This window comes from Bemisia tabaci, chromosome 6, assembly GCF_918797505.1.
Source record: "Bemisia tabaci chromosome 6, PGI_BMITA_v3".
Classification (NCBI taxonomy): domain Eukaryota; kingdom Metazoa; phylum Arthropoda; class Insecta; order Hemiptera; family Aleyrodidae; genus Bemisia; species Bemisia tabaci.
This window is the reverse complement of record NC_092798.1, coordinates 20,713,374-20,726,400: the sequence shown is the minus strand read 5'-3', so window position 1 is coordinate 20,726,400 and position 13,027 is coordinate 20,713,374. Positions and strand designations below refer to the sequence as shown.

Genomic DNA, 13,027 nt, shown 5'->3' with positions numbered 1-13,027 from the left:
ATTCACCTTTTTTGCCCATTTTGCTTAAAGCCAGCGCGGGATATTTTTCATTCAATTGCAAGAGCTTAAGAACTCATATTGCACATAAAAGGACGCAAGCCGATTACAGTATGAATTTTCATATATAGAAAGCTTTCACTCCATGGTAAAATAATGCACAAGCTGTTAGATATCAACGATGCCCCAAGCACACTTGTCCTTCCGGTTTATTTCCGGTGATAGATCATCCCTGGGTTGCTCCGTAAGTTGACCGTGAAACAAAGACCAGGGAGTATTACCTTCATTAATAATTTGATAAGAATTTTACCTGTCATCACAGTATGGTACAATGTTGAAGTATAATGACTAGGCAATTAAACAGAGTTCTTTCTTGTCTATATCCTCTTGATGACCATGCAGCTTAAGCTAAAATTAGGACAACAAATCTCAAAAATAGTCATACACTGCCTTCAAGATCAAGCCTCTACAAAAATTCTGGCCATAACTCAGGATATGCTGAGTCCTGGCACTTCGCTCTATCAGATTTTTGAGTTTTTCACAAATTCGTCCTTTTCAAAGCCTCTATTCTACTGTGAAGTAGGTATTAACATACAGTGCATAGAGAATATCAAGGTATCAGAGGGAAAATCCTCGTTCTGAATAAAGGTTATTATGTGTCCAAGTTGACTATGACATCAATGGCGTAGATTATAATGGCAACGCTTGGCGTAGTCGCGTCACGGTCTTAGAACAGGTTGGCGCTAGATCTTTTTGTTTTGAGTTACTGAGTTATCACATGCGTTGTTCACACGCTCATCCGGACGTGGCGTTTGTTGTGTCTAACCTTCAGAAGAGACCGTCCAAAAAAATTTCAGTTTCAGAGGGGAAAATATCAAAACAAAGCGGTTCGGTTTTATCGCGCTCCTCACATTTTCTGCCGTGACTCGAAAAAGATAAAGCTCGCGGATTGTTTTGTTTCCATCGATTTGCCCGGCCATTTTATCACGTACCTGGCGGCGAGCTAGGGAAATCGGCCGAAATTCGGCCACACTTTTCACCTCAAATTACGTGTCTGAAATCCGTGTAGAAAGTGAATCGCACGCTCTCCAGGATTTTACATTATTTACAGAAAAAGAAGAGAAAAAATGAAGTGATCACCTTGGGCTGGCAAAGAAAATCTGATTTGCGGGTTAATTTCCCGATTGAACGTTTTTTGCTTTAAAGGTCAACTCAAAACCGAAAAAAATGTCCTATTCCACTCAGCGACTCATGGAGCAGAATTGGTGGCACTTGGCAGGAGATGACAAGGCAGATTTTGCTTAATACAGTCATGAATTAATCTCTTTAGTTAGAAAAAGTGAAAATTTGATGAGGACCAAATGGACCGCATTTTGCAATATGGAACTACAATTCAGGCACATTTCAAAAACAAAGCATAAGCCATTAGTTTCCCAATGTAGGTAGGTGTTTTTTATTGATGAGTCTGAACTTATAGTTCCTTATTGCAAAATGTGGTCCACATGAGGACTGCACTATGCAAGAAGGAACCACTATTTCATCATCGATAACAGCATCTATTTTCACGAGGAAACTAATGACACATGGTTTGTTTATAAAATGAAGTTCCTTAAGACAAAATGAACCGTAAGTGCTTGAAAATTATTTCCACGGTATGCCTAAAAAAATGTCGCATAATTTGAAGGGCTAATGGAGGGAATGATACGTTGGGCCGAGGGGCGCCCTCTTTTGGGCGACGATGGCGAGTGGCGCCCACTATTTTTAGAACGGGAGAGGTGCATCTCAATGAGCCACGCTCCACACTCACGGCAGCGGCTCTAGTCGAGACGGAATTCCTCCCGAGCTCGTCGGGTCAATGATTCTATCAAATTTTACTGCCGGATTCGAGGTGGAATGACTTCTATCACCGAAACAACTCCCTGACTTACTTTTTCACTTGAAGCGGTAGATTTTTAAACTCCCTATGGAATCCCTCACTGGAAAAAAAACACATTGGATCTAGAGTCCAGACTCTTGAAAACATTGACAAGAAAAAGGACTCTTGATTCAATCAGATTTAAGCTTAAACCAAAAGGAAATCCGCTCAAATTAGGAGGCTTGGTTCTTGATTTAAGCTTAAATCTGATTGTATCAAGAGTATTTTATTTGTCGATGTATGGACTCTAGATCCAATGTGTTTTTTTTTTCTAGTGAGGACATGAAATATTCACAACTTCTTTTCTCTAAGAAAAAGGACTCTTGATTCAAACAGATTTAAGCTTAAACCAAAAGGAAATCCGCTCGAATTAGGAGGCTTGGTTCTTGATTTAAGCTTTAATCTGATTGAATCGAGAGTATTTTTTCTTGTGGATTTTTGTAATAGTGTGGACTCTATATACAATGTGTTTTTTTTTTTCCAGTGCTGCATATGAAACAGATAGATTAAATTAAGTAGTACAGCGGAAGGTAAACAATGCTCCATTGGAAAGGGTGAGGTAGCTTGTGAAAAAGATTGCTGCTAAAGCCTCGTATGGGTGGTGAGAGTTTTATGATAATGCCTCATTGGAAAAAAATTATCGATGAAAAAAGTTTCCTGGTAAAGACCAGTTAATGGTAAAATATTTTCTAGCCTGGCTCATCAAGTACCTGTACGTTGAAGAAGTTCCCTAGTTAAGTCCAGATAGGGGTGGGAGAATTTTCTTTTTAAAGTCAGCAAAGGTTAGAGATATATTGCTGTGAATGCCCAGTAAGCGATACAAAAACTTTCCTGGTACACACAGCCCAGTTAGCGGTAAAGAAAAACCTTTATCACATCATTTAGCAGTGAAAATAATTTTTCTGACCCAGTTTTATAAGTAAACTGCAGAAGAGGTAGATCGGCTTTTGCCTGCACATTGGGTAGGGTAAGATAAAAGTCAGATGGATAAAAAATAAATGTACCTAAATGAAGGTATCGTTTTTGCGTATAATTTTTGATATTTTGTTGTCTATCTCGGAATTAATGCGTCGAACTACCTGTCCAGTGACAATATATATGTACATTCCCTGTCGAAGTGGACTCGGTCGTCGAAAACTCTAAAATTCCAAAGTAAATGTCAGTTGTTCGCAAAGTTGCCCGCCCGGAAAAACCGTGCTAAACTCGCGAAACCTCGTTTCGTTTTGAACTTGAGCAATCGCCCAGTCGGCGTGTAATCGCTGGATGACGCTGACCATTAAAATAACAGATTTTGGGAAGAGCACCGCGAATCACGAGCTGTGACCTCTCCTGCCATTATGAAGCCGTTACTACAAGCGACATTAATTAGAGTCGCGACGTGCCCTAAATCAAGCTTGCACTTAAACCAGCAGCTGGTCGAGCTTAAATAATTCGCACAATATCTCTCGATTCGGACGCCGGGTAATAAATTCACGCGGATGGATGGATTTCCCGCGCGCGAGGAAATCTAGCTGTCGTTGCTGAAGAACGCCGTAAGTGCATTCCGATGTTGCAAATTTTTAAGAAAAGTTACAACGATGTATTAACTGACTTCCGGTGAATTTATAGCGCTGATTCCGAAAATGACCTCTGTCCTATTGAGTCAGCTGAAATTTCCCTGGCAAAATCGGACTTTTCCCTGAAAATTGAGCTTTTCCAGAGGAAAGTCAACTTTCTGGAAAATCTCTGCACGTTGGAGAAAAATTAAGGTCATTTTCGAATTCAGCAGCCAAAATTACATGGAACAGCATATGTTGCATGCCTATTCAAGATTCTTAGATTCCTAGTAGCCGGAAAATTGATTTTTCTCTGGAAAAGCTCAATTTTGTTTGGAAAAGTTCAGATTTTTCCGGGGAGATTTGAGCTGACTTTAAAAACGGAGGCTATTCTCGGAATCAGCGTCGAAAATCTAACTTGGACCGGCTGACACAATTGTGACAACTTAAAAAAAAAATTGTTGACCAGCGTTATGAACATATTTTTTTCATAGCAAAAAATATGTTATCTAAACTAAAATGTTCTAGTATGAGTACCTAGAGAAGAAAATTCACTAATTATCCAGAATTTTCGTATTTAATCGAGGAAATCAGGCATCGTCCGAATGATCACACGTCGTTTTTCGTCAGCGTGACAGATTTGCGATTGCATCATTTTGGGAGCACTCGCGGGATACGGGTCGCGGTCGGGGCACGCACGACAGTTTCAATGGTTTTAAAGTTTATCACTTATTTTTAGAGTTACGCTTCCCTCATGTGTGGGCACCGCGTGTTGAAACGAAGTGCATGTAGCTTTCTCCGAGTCGAGGCCTCGTCCCGAAACTCCGTGAGTGCATTTTTGCATGAGGAAGTCATATCGGCCGGGATGATGAGTGAACTGCCCTTTAAAATTGACGCGCGCTTAAATCATAGACACGAAAAGAAAGATTTGTGGAGCGAGTGATATACCGGCGCATCCTACTCTTAAGGTTAACGCGTGCATAAATATTAGACGGAATGACTAATTTGCGAATTGAAGCCGGCGGTGGAGACCTCGGTATCCATCGCGAAAAGTATTTATAGCCTGCATATTTGGACCCTACAAAATCTGCAACAACAGTTGAAACAATTGTTCGTGATTCCTCGTAGCACTTGCGGTGAATTATTCATAATTGCTTGCATGTACCTACTTACATAGCCTTGAAAAATGTAATCTTGTGTGGCGACATTTTAAAGAAAACTAGGGAGTACGCCCCTGCTTGACCGTTTCGAAGTCCGATCCCCTGCGGTGCGTTATGCGTTACTCTCATGATTTTATGTTATACTGTATAACATGATATAGAGAGTCTATACTCAGAGTTGAATGTACGATAAAACACACAAGCATAGCCCGAATATAAGAGTAAATAAGGATGGAGTTAAGACATGGGTAAACAAGGCTAAAACATTAAAAACACCAAAAAGCAGGACGTTTCGAGCTGTTTCCAGCTCATTTTCAGCTGCAAAATAACACAAAAAAATAAATAAAAATTGAGTGGCGACCTGACTCCAGCTGGAAATGACCTGGTAGCAGCTTGAAACGTCCTGATTTTTGGTGTTTTTGATGCTTTAAGCCATGTTTACCCATGTTTTAACTCCATCTTTATTAATTCGTTGAATGTACTAATAATAATAGTTACTCCCCAATCTTAGAGAGACTCATCTTAGAGATCATATACGTTGATGGTTGATGCGCAAACGAGAAAAGCACTGTTAATCATTTTCTTCAAGATTCTTGCTGATTTTACATTTTTATTAAGAGAATGCTAAAAATTTGCAAGAGGTTGACGCAGAACATTCAACAAGAGACAGGGAATAATCGAGGAATGTGCCGATACATGATGGCGCGTAGGATGGGAATATTATGCTGAAACTTTTTCATTGAAAATTGCAACGTCACAAAATGAGCGATAAACGTACATGTTCTTCAATTCTATCATCGACACATGCTATCTTTATACTAGGTGGGGGAGTAATTAGGTTCGTGCCCGCAGGAAAATACCACCACATCGACGTATCTGACAAAAAAATGGACGGCAAAAAATAATCGTTGCATCATCAGATGATACACTCAAATACTTGTTCCCCAGCCAGTTTGCCTCTCGCTTATTTCGTTCGCCGGGGATTTCGGTCTTAGAGGCTGTTGCTTGCCAGGATTACAGCTTTCGATACTACCTGCCAATCGCGACTTTAATCCACTGAGTGATGAGGCCGTTTCGTTAAGATACTTATTTCGAACTCCTTGGTTTCCAGGATAATTGATTTATCAGAGATCGGGATGAAAATGCCGAGCTATGGATATTCAAATTATCTTTGCCTCACTATTTTGCAGCAACGATCTGTATATAGTTTGATATGTACGTCATTCGGCGAATACAGCAATCCTTTGATTTGTCGTTCTCACTCTGACGTGTGATGAAAATCCCAGGATGGAAGGTTGTTTGAACCCCGCATAAATATATCTCGATTATGAAGAATCCTCAGAGCCTTAACCCGGAGGTTCATTTTTAACACCGGATATCGGATGGACTCTCGATTTTCCGACGCGTCATCGGATCGACGTTGAAACTCCTAAACCACGTATCTCACTTTGCGAAGTTGTAGACTTCCTTTCATTCTTTATTTTTTTAATTAACGTTGATATTTCAAAAATTCCGCGATTTTTATTCTTAGTGCAAATCAAAATCTGAAACAAATTCAAGGGATGTTGGTTTGTTCTCCTTCAAACAAATAAAACTGGAGCAGAGATTTTTAAACTTCGCGAACGAGAGATCGAAGCAGTTTTTCTAATGCCAGTTTCGTCTGCTCCTGATCCAGCAGTGGCAATGACACTACATCGTCGCTCCTCTGGCGTAAGGGCGTATCTCGGTGATCTCGTGAGCCTCGTTTTCCATATAACTGTATGATTTCTGGGGCTCATACGAAAATAGAGGTACACCCTCACGCCAAAGAAACGCCGACATAAGACCATCACACCTGAGGAAAATCATGACGCATTTCTGCTACCTCATGAAATCTAAAATCTGAGCACGAAGATATACAAACTTGGAGGTGGGCACATTTTAACAAGCAAAAAACTCACAAGAACTCCTTCCTGAAATCTAAAAAGTATAGAAGATAAATCCTAGTGCCAAGCGATCTTTCATCCAGGAGTAGGTCCTCTGGCACTCGGCAAAAGGAATTCCCCCGCCACCGACGCAAACTCTGGCCAGATTCCCGGTTACCTAATGCAGATTCCCGATCGCCTAATGAATCACCGACTGGGATATTTCTATATCAGGCTCACCTATTCCCATTTCAGCGCGGACAACCCATTACGCACCTGGAAAAATCAGTGACGCGAATCTGATAATCAGAAGCCCCGATGTAAATAACGCCGATATTCAAACTCTCCGAACCTTCCGACTGGTTAATTGCCGTAATAAACACCGTGTCCAGTGGAAGAAACGCGTAAGAGCGTCATCTCTTGGCAAGAGCCAGCACCTCATCCTCATCCGGGTGTAACCGACCCGTGGAGGGCGGGCACCTGCGTTGGTCGTTGAGTACGAACAAGCCCAGCGGAGTAGCTAGTCCGTAGCATCGAGGTTATCCGCTTTAACACCTTCGGGATGAAAATCTCGATCTCGGATCCCTCATTTGCCGACGCAATTAGCCGTTGCCCGCGTCACTTGGGAGAGTTCATTCAGCGTGCAAAACGTACGGTACGTTGAGTAGTAATCGCGGGCTTGCGAGCATGGAAACTTGCACCGACGAGCACAGTGATGTCACGCCAAACAAAAACCTAATCGAATTGCACTATGGAATAAGGAACCACTAGTTTTGGTTCATTTTAGAGACAACTTATGTGACATCAGTTTTTCTGTGTGCAATTGGACGTAATTAAGCTGGAAGGAACTATGTACACGTGACATAGTTCCTATTTGCATAAATACGTCTAATTGATAAGGTAAAACATAGCAGGCTTCTTATTGCATAATGAAGTCCGATTACAGGTGGTGTTAGGCGAAAAGGGACCAAAGACATCATGCACTGCTTCCAAACCGTCGGATAACCATATCGTCGGATAAATATATTTCAGGTTCTGTTGGAAATTTTGTGGTATTTATTTCATTCACTGCAAAAATTCTCTGATAATTTTCTGAAAAGAAACTTGTAACAACCAATTACTTACCTATAAAAATAAGCAAGCTATCCAATAAAATATGAAAGTATATGGTTCATTTGGTTCATTTTTGCTCTTCGCTGCTCAAATAATTAATTCTTCAACTTACATTTAGTGTTGTGATTCGTGGAGAGTTTGCGGTTGAAATGTGCAATTTCATTCCAATCGTAAGGAGGGCATCTGAGTTTTGGAGGATTCCCCAGTTTAAGACAGGTTGATTAAAAACCACTAGGAATCATCGATAAAAAACAGGTATTTGTTACGACCGGACACCCGAACTAGTTTTCTAGCAGTGCAATGTGTGTGGGATTCGTGGTGAGCTGAGAATAATTTGTTGGTAAAAAATACATGGGCAAAACCAGAAAAAGACTTGAAAAAGGAGAAAAAAATCAACTGAACGTGAATCAAATTCTTTGGGCTCCCAATCACCAACAATAGCTTGGTTTTATGAATGATACAGTAAAAAATACGAGTAAAACAACAAGACGGACTAATTGCAGGGGAAAACCAATGGGACAATGAATTTGACGATGCCGCAAGATTGCCGAGGCTCTGGCAAACACATCGCTTTGCCGAAAAAAGAACCTAACTCCATTTTCAAATGATTCCCCGCATTGATAGGGAATTACAAGCGAACTCGAATCAAAATGTAGTTAAGCGCTTCTATCGCCAAAACGACGGATTTAGGCGGAACTTGAATACGGTGAAAGCCACCGTGGCTTCTGCGGAGCTTTGAATCATAATTAATGAAACAACGAGGGGTAATTGAGACGCTAATTCATTCGATCGAGCGCCGTATCATACTGTGTTGATCGAAAAAAATGTCAACAGAATTTTAGTATGAGCCCTTAGTTGTATTGGAAAGCATGGTTTCCAGGTCTCATGTAGAAGAATGGATAGTCTATCGGGAGATTGAATGGTTTCGGTATGGCAAGCGCGACCGGTATCAATTCGCGAACGTTTCAGTCTCGCTGCAGCCAAGTCACGCGACCTCAGCGTTGTCAAAAACAACTGAATATAATAGCTTTTTATACAGAAATTTGTTGTTTTTCTAATAAAATCGGCAACATTCGAGAGAATTTGAGCACGCGTTTGTGATTTGTCCAGGGATCACTCTAATTTCATGACTTTTCTGAGCAAGAACGAGGCATGTAAAGTGACTTGAGACTGAGAGCTTCCCCCTCCACCACCCCTAAAAAATAACTAACTTACAGTAACTATTAGGAATTTTTTACGTTTCCACCCCCTTCAATGCCATGCCCATTCTATACCTCCAGTTTCCATTTCCATACCATTTCCGATGCATTGTAAAACTACGGCTTAGGGCTGTGAGCATGTGGATTTAAACCTGGGAAACGACGGGATATAATGCATATTTGACAAAATTATTGAATAACCTCTAGTTTTTTTAAGAGTCATAAAAAAGTCTACTCCATGTAGTCTGCGTTAATATGTATGACTTTTTCTTAATTTTAATGTGGAGACAAGAACGTAATTGTCAAAAATTTTCCACTTTGATCCCGTTATTCATTCTGTTGAAAGTGCGGGTGCTAATTTGTCTGAATAGTTGGTTTGCACCGATGAAATTTCCTCTCAAGCATTTCATTGAAAAAGGAAATAAAAAAAATGGATGTTTCCTCGGTGACATCATTTCAGTATTACCTGCATCTTGTTGTCATACTTCAGATAAGGCGTTCACCTGAGAATTACCATATATGGCCACTTTAAAAGTATTTGAAAATGCTTCAATTTGGCAATCGTGATACAATGTATGTGCGTACGCGAGGAAAACAGGTTTTCATTTGGTCGGAAAAATTTTAAAAGCTATGCTGATGGCTCAGACATGTTAATGCTCTTTTCGCCAAAGGAAATCTCTGAGTTTCTCGGTAGCGAAAGGGGGAAGGATTGAATGGAAAGTTATAGGATAAGCCAAGAATGTTTTGTATTAGAGGGATTATTTTCATTGGCATGGAATGAAATTCTCTGAAGGAGGTTGAGCGAGCAGTCGTTGAACCTTCTTGGGGTTAGGGGAAGAGGAGGGAAGAATTCCCTCAGTTAATGTCTTTCGCCAGGCCAGATCACGAAAATGAAAAAAGGCAATGTAAATAATACATGCAAGGGACTGTGATCGATTTTGAAAATTTTACAGAGTATGAGTGAAAAATACCAAAGACGATACCTAGATTTTCATTCGTCAATACCGGGGGATGACTGAGATTCGAATTGGAGCTAAATGTGCACTGAAAAAACATATGGTATATTTTACCATACTCTGACTCAGTGATCAGAGGGTGGTAATAAACACCAGACTCTATGGTAGCATATACCATACTGAAGTATGTATCACCGGAGTTCTGGTAAATACTGCAACAATTCTAGTGATTTCCACTAAATACTTTCGCTGTGTAAAAGTAGACTTAAAGTGAAGTGGATGTTACCGTACTTTTTTTCAGTGTGTGTGAATTTGGCGAACCTATTGGTTGTTTAGATACACATAAAATTTTGATATCTAGTTTTCATTTCGAGTTAGAGGATCTACGACTGGCAAAAATAGCAGTTTCTATGGAAACAATAAGCGTCAAGTTACGTTTCCAGAATGCTGATTTTCTACTTTACGCCACGGCGCGTGTCACTTATGAACGCTGCATGTAAGCAGTATCCTGATCTGCCAGGAAAGCAGTAAGTATGAACAATCCGCAAATTCTCAACTTGAATGCTTTTCCAGTTCGGTTTCTAGTCGTGCTGATGAAGTTGAAGTTCACCGGGTAAACCGAATGGAAAATCCACGATTGAGTTGGTAAAGTCAGCCAAGGTTCTGGTTTTACCAAAGTTATTAAACCTACGTCAGTCAGACGACCACAAGTTAACATTAAGAGATTTTCAAGGTGCAAATGCGGTTAGTCTTAACTACAGCCACTTGATCAGCCTACAAAAAGAGACTTCGGTATTTCAGCCAAACTTCGATTCCTACGACTCTCTGAAGTTGTCGGTTCAGTTAACCGAACTTATCAGTCACGCGGATCGAACCTCGGTTCAGGTGGTCGACGTCTGACGGTCTGAGATTAAAAAGATCGATTAATTTAGCCGAAAAGTTAACTCAATTTTCATTGCTCCGTGTACTGAAATATACATTAGAAAACGAGGAATTATCAAATATTAAGTTGTCTACAAAATTGAAGAGGAATTTGTTCTTTAAATGTATTTAGTATCTGAAATGACAATATAAGCAACTGTCCAAGTTTTTTACAATCTGGGTTACATACCTATTATGTTAAAAATACCGTCTATTTTCGCCAAAAAGTGACGTTAAAACGTAAAAAGAGGAAAGATTTTAACATTGACCATTCAGTCGTCGTTGTAACAAATTGACCATACCCTTTTTCTGAAATAAGAGAGCTATCAAGCAGGCAACTAAGCCATCATACAGCTTTTTTGGTCCGTGCAAGTTGTCAAGCTATTAGTTGTCATTCTAAGCGCTCTCAATAAGGGGAGAAGGAGTCAAATTTGGAAGAATCAAGTTTGCCGGAAGGACGTTTCTTCATCGGGCGCGAATCTGGGGTAAAAAGAGTAATTCTGCCGTGCACAGGAAAAACGCCGTATGAACATTCAAATGTTGCCACGTTCTTTAGTAAAATACGCATTTTTTTAGTAAACTTATGAAGATTTTTTTTAGAAATGTTTAGAAACTTTGGGATCAGATTGTCACTAAAAGTTCATGAAAAATTAGAAAAATATTCACGAGTTTACCGAAAAAATGATGTTTTATCGAAGGAAATTTGGTTATGTTCAAAGTCTTATACGGTACTTTGCCTTCGCATCGCAAAATTGTAAACGAACTCCAGAGAAGCAATGCATCTGTGGCCAAACCATAAGTGTATATATGCTATTGTAAAGGCCGATGTAGATAGCAAAACTATCTACCACCCCCCCCCCCCCCAAAGAAAAAACAGCAAAAGGATTGAATGACAAAAAACAAACATTACAAAAAATCAGCCCCCAAAAATGATGGGCAAAAAAGGCAAAATAAAAAGAAACTTATGAAGAGGGCTAGTATTTTGCGGGAGCTTTGAGCAAGATTAGCCCCTTTGACCACGGCGCTAATATCGATGTTTACCCACGAATTTTTACGCTACTGTCTTTTGGTAGCACTAAAATTTGTTGTTATTGGAATATCGATTGCTTGCTGTCAAATATCGGTTGCATTTAAACATTTATCCTCTACACTTCTTTGAGCTCTTGAACCAGTGACTGTCAAGCGTGGACTGGCGCTAGGTGCACAACCATCAACTGCCCGCACCTCCTAGGATTTTTGATATGGTATCATGTCAATGATACTTACGTGTAATGTGCCGATGAAAAATCTAAAATAATTTAAAGTATGAGTATGAGTGAGAAAGCTTACCTAAATTGGTGTAGCGTAATAATCCTATGAATGTATCCAGTAAGTAAAACTTTTCACTGGTTTAATAAAACCTTCGATTAAAGGTCGGTAAAACTGAACACACACGCGTGCCTAGATATTAGCAGAAGTTTAGAAAACGAACAGAAATTCGATAAACTTGTGAGAAAATGAGCACTGCAAGTCATTTTCCAGGGGCAGGAGAGCCGTAGCAATGACTTAAAAAACAAAGGAGGGCAACCACACGGATCACAACTCAGAAATTAAATTACTCGAAAGATTCGCGAGAATCATTCTGCCAACAAATCCAGATCGCAGAAATTCGCGAGGGAACGAAACTATGCAAACCTCCTCAATGAGTATTTCCCTTCCTACGAGACGGGTAGGAAAAAAGTCCGCAAAGGTGCACGGAAAAGCGACGCGAAAACCACAGGAAAATCCGCGACACTTGACACACAACTGCGGAGCAACGAACACTTGAGAATCCCGGAGAATCACGGCGAAAACCACCGGGAGTGTGTGTGTAAACAAAACAAAAACTGGAGTAAACTGTGCTTACAATCGCGTAAACACTCTCAACTAATGCCGGGCGGCACTCGGAAAGCGTTGTAAAATCGAGGGTTTTGAAACTTTTAGAATTTGTTCAAATTCTTGCGCGTGCGGGGGCGGGCACAAGAAAACCAAACAAATCGACGAGGGGAGTCGCGCCAACGCGGACAGACAGGACGCGCGTCGTTCGAGCAGTAAGGCTGGCGACCAACTGACTAAGAGCGCATCGGCGGCCGGGCTCGGTGGCTCGGAGCGGGTCAGCCAGCCCCGGTTGGGTTCTCGGTTTCTGCAGCGATCCAGTTGATGGAAGATGGATCGTCGGAGGTGGAGGTGGCGGCCGTACCCGCGGTTCCTTCGTCTTGTTCTTGTCTTGTCTTGTCTGTCTTGTGATTCTGTTAGCTAACAGCTTAACGGCCCCTCGGCCCGAGAACCCCAGTGGCCGGGGCATCGGC

The 13,027-nt window shown here is 40.8% G+C and overlaps 1 protein-coding gene across 1 annotated transcript in view; it reads right to left on the bottom strand.

Moving 5' to 3' along the window:
- LOC109042504 (uncharacterized) overlaps positions 1–12,787 on the bottom strand; it is an 88,303-nt gene extending 75,516 nt beyond the window's left edge. The window contains exon 1 of the mRNA XM_072301899.1: positions 12,030–12,787. The gene's annotated coding sequence lies outside the window, so the exon portion shown is untranslated. The remainder of the gene's footprint in view (positions 1–12,029) is intronic.
- Positions 12,788–13,027: the final 240 nt, after the last annotated feature.